Below are 4,297 nucleotides of genomic sequence, written 5' to 3'. Positions count from 1 at the left end.
TTTTTCATTGTAAAGATACTACGGCATTTGCAATGATAATGCATACGTGGTATCTGTCCTTCTACTAGGCTCTTGGCTACATCCAAAATCTCTGTATGTTGTCTGATCTCTGCAGCTCTCAACAGGGTTTTTCAAGAATTTAGAGCAGTCAATGATGCAGTTGGTGGATGGCTGCATCTTAGGAAGTTTCGCTTTTCCAGATTCACTAAATGAAGCCATCTTGTGCATACCCAGTATTCAGTATTGTATCACAACAGCGACCTGCAATATACAAATTGCAGAAATTAAGTTTAAGGACCTGGAATATAAATTGTTCACTCTTAGAAAAATAAAATCTTACATAATTATAATGAAATTATAATGCAAATTCAGCCTAGGCTCTAAGACATCTGTATCATAAATAAAAAATGAAAAAGATAATCTTATTTAGTGCATTTATTCGGTTAATAACAAGTTAGCCTTAATTACAGTTGATTAAGCTGAACCAAACACAATTAGTATGATAGGAACTTACATACGAATACTAGTTTTTATGAGTCCTGCACACAGAGGATATCTATCCCCCTCTTCTCCATCATTTCCTATATATCCTGCAATCTTCCAGTTAGTGTACCAACATTCCAAGTATGTGCTTTGATTTTTCATTCTGCTACTAGCTTCTTAGGCCGCAGTCATAAACCGTGTGGTACCCCTTGTCCATTAGTAGACCTTCGATGTCAGGATGCCAGATAACTTAAAATCATTCATTGTCATATCAGTATGGGGATCATGACAGTCGTAGCTTACAGGGGACACCCTAGCTGCATCCACATTTTATATAACATCCGGCATAGTTAATAATATGGCAGAGGGTTTTTATGATCGTATGCCCTAGCAGTCATCAACTACAGATATAGACGGTAGGCCTAATCTTTGGTTGAATAGCCCAACCTCAAGGTAGCAGTTTCTACAGTTATTGGCATTGGACCAAATCTTTTTCTTAAAAAACAAGACTGCAAATCAGCAGCTGTCTTTAACCCTGGATAGGTACGGTGGGTCGTTTGCGACCCCGAGCGTCAAAAAAAAACAGGTTTTTCTCACGTGACTCACCCCTGTGACTGAATTTGTGGGTGATCGACCTGCAGGAGGTGTCTCCCCTACACGCTCTAGTAGTGTCCAGATGTGCATTGCTGTAGCTGTACTCCTTCCCCGATTTCTGAGACGCGTCGGGGTCGTTCGCGTCCGAGTTTACCCTTCTGAGGTAGTTTGCATAATTATCAAAGTTATTACGTATTATGAAATTGTCGTAGAATGGTGCAACTTGTATAGGTTATCAGTTGTGGAAAGTCTTGGTGGATTGTTTGGCTACCATGTGCATGTTTTTTTTTTTTAGTTAAAATGTCGTTCATCACCACGAGGACCATTTTACCGCGAGTGCCCCTTTTTCATTTTTTTTCATTTTTTTGCCAAGTCATTTTTCCGTAAGATATTGCCAAATAGTGTCGTAAAACTTTTGCTTGTTTAGTGTTGGAAAGTGTGTCTAGATGATCTGGCTACCCATGCATTACTTTGTTTTTGTCAGATACGACGTAGTTATTGGTATATTGGGTATTTAACTGCGGTTACCAATTTCTGTTTTTTTTTCAATATTTGTAAAAATTACTACGTAGTAAGGAATTGCCGTATATTATTCATTTTTTTTTCATGTTTATGTGTTAGAAAGTGTGCCTTGATGGTTGGGCTAACACGTGCATGTCTTTTTTTTTATCTGAGATGTCGTATATTAGAATGTCGGGCATTTTACCGCGAGTGTCCCTTTTTAATTTTTTTTAATTTTTTTGCCAAGTCATTTTTCCGTAAGATATTGCGAAATAGTGTCGTAAAACTTTTGCTTTTTTAATGTTGGAAGGTGTGTCTAGATGATCTGGCTACCCATGCGTGATTTTGTTTTTGTCAGATACGACGTAGTTATTGGTATATTGGGTATTTAACTGCGGTTGCCAATTTCTGTTTTTTTTTCAATATTTGTAAAAATTTACTACGTAGTAAGGAATTGCCGTATATTATTGATTTTTTTTTCATGTTTATGTGTTAGAAAGTGTGCCTTGATGGTTGGGCTAACACGTGCATGTCTTTTTTTTTTATCTGAGATGCCGTATATTAGAATGTTGGGCATTTTTCTGCGAGTGCCCCTTTTTATTTGTTTTGCATTTTTTTGCTTAGTCATGTTACCGTAAGGAATTGGCAAGTAGTGTCGCAAAACTTATATTTTTATAGTGTTGGAAAGTGTTTCTAGATGATCTGGCTACCCATGCCTATTTTTTTTTTAGCCAGATATGGCGTATATATAAGTATGTGTTCGATTTTCCTGTGATTGCCATTTTTTCGTTTTTTCCCATTTCTTTCAAAATTACTACGTACTAAGGAACTATCACAGAGTAATATTTCATTTATATGTTTATTTGTCGGAAAATATGCCTTGATGGTTTGCCTAGCACGTGGCTGAAATTTTTTTTTTCTGAAATGCCGTATATTAGAATGGCCATTTTTCCACGAGTGCCCCTTTTTATTTGTTTTGCATTTTTTTGCTTAGTCATGTTACCGTAAGGAATTGGCAAGTAGTTTCGCAAAACTTATATTTTTATAGTGTTGGAAAGTGTTTCTAGATGATCTGGCTACCCATGCCTATCTTTTTTTTAGCCAGATATGGCGTATATATAGGTATGTGTTCGATTTTCCGGTGATTGCCATTTTTTCGTTTTTTCCCAATTCTTTCAAAATTACTACGTACTAAGGAACTATCACAGAGTAATGATTCCTCTAGATGTTTATTTGTCGGAAAATTTTGTTTACTTTTTTTTTGATTGAATATCATCAAATTTTTTTAGCTAAAATATTGTTTTACATTTTTTTTTTCGATTTTATTTACCTTCAAAAAAAATTTTTTGGGTCAGAATTTTAATTTTATAGTCGTAAAATAATCGACAATTATCCAGCAACCCACCATACAATTTTTATGCATATCCAATAATAATTATATTAATAAATAACACCTTGAAATTGACATACCCTTCCTACATTTCAAGTGGCAGATTAGGGAGTCTGAGTCAGTGTGGTTGGCGGCCATTTTGTGGACATATCCGAAGCGTAAGCTGCCCTATCTATATATATTCTTGTTCCCTATAGAATTTGTGATATTTTGGTATATTTTTACCTGCATAAATATCATATTATATATTAAATATATGTATTTTTTTACGAAATTTCCAAGTACTCAAAAAATTACCTTTAGATATGGCCCCTGATATAAATGTAATTTACAAAATAATGAAGATTTTTTTACATATTTCTATTTTAGGATAACATATGTTTATTCCCTAAAAAAATTAGCCACTTCCTATTTCATTTGGGTACCCAAAAAAATTCATGAAATTTGGACAATTTTTTTTGGCCAAAAAAAGTTACCTTTTTTTCTCATTTCAGATCTTCACCTCCATGGGTCTGACTTCATCCAAAATACATCAAGATGTGTCCTAAACATTCAAGAATCAATTCCTAAAAGGATTTGTGTATATATGTATAAACTTTATTTTTATGAATTTTTATGTCAGGTCTTTTTTTTTCTACTTAATTTTTAAAAATATTTATAATAAATAGTTTTTCTGCAGATGAGTAGTATTTATCTTTACAGTTGTTTTAAGCATTCATTGAAGTTTTTTTTGGCAAAAGAAAAAAGGAGGTTACTGCAAAAACTGATTTTTCAAGAATTTTTTTTGGCGTCGGGGTCGTTCGCGTCCGAGTATACCCTTAAAGGGGTGTCCGAGGACCGTACCTATCCAGGGTTAAGTCATTTCCTACAACACACAGAACGCATAATGCTAGTATTGTTACACCCCCAACCACAGGGTTTACATCCCTATCATATCGATAACTAAGACCTTCCAAATTGCAGTGACACACCCATTACATAAAAATTCCAAACTGTTAAGTGGAATATCAATAACTTAGATCTTCAAAAACTGACATGATAAGCACCATGCTTTTATCTCACCAACTAACACTCAATAACACTTTTATTTTGCTGATAAACTTATATACACTCCATATGACATCACTATAACATTTCCCTTTGTAGATTTTAATAAAGAAATGTGTTTCTTGGAAAATTATATCTTTAAAATAGCTTCCTTCCAATATTTCTTACAATATACTTAGAACTTATCTCTACCACATGTTTGTTCCTCGTCCTAAAATATATTGTACAGATACCTCGAACTCATCAGAATTCCTCATTTTAGTGTTGAAACAAGCACCTATT

The sequence above is a fragment of the Palaemon carinicauda genome, chromosome 33 (assembly GCF_036898095.1).
Source record: "Palaemon carinicauda isolate YSFRI2023 chromosome 33, ASM3689809v2, whole genome shotgun sequence".
Lineage (NCBI taxonomy): Eukaryota > Metazoa > Arthropoda > Malacostraca > Decapoda > Palaemonidae > Palaemon > Palaemon carinicauda.
This window is presented reverse-complemented; position numbering follows the sequence as displayed.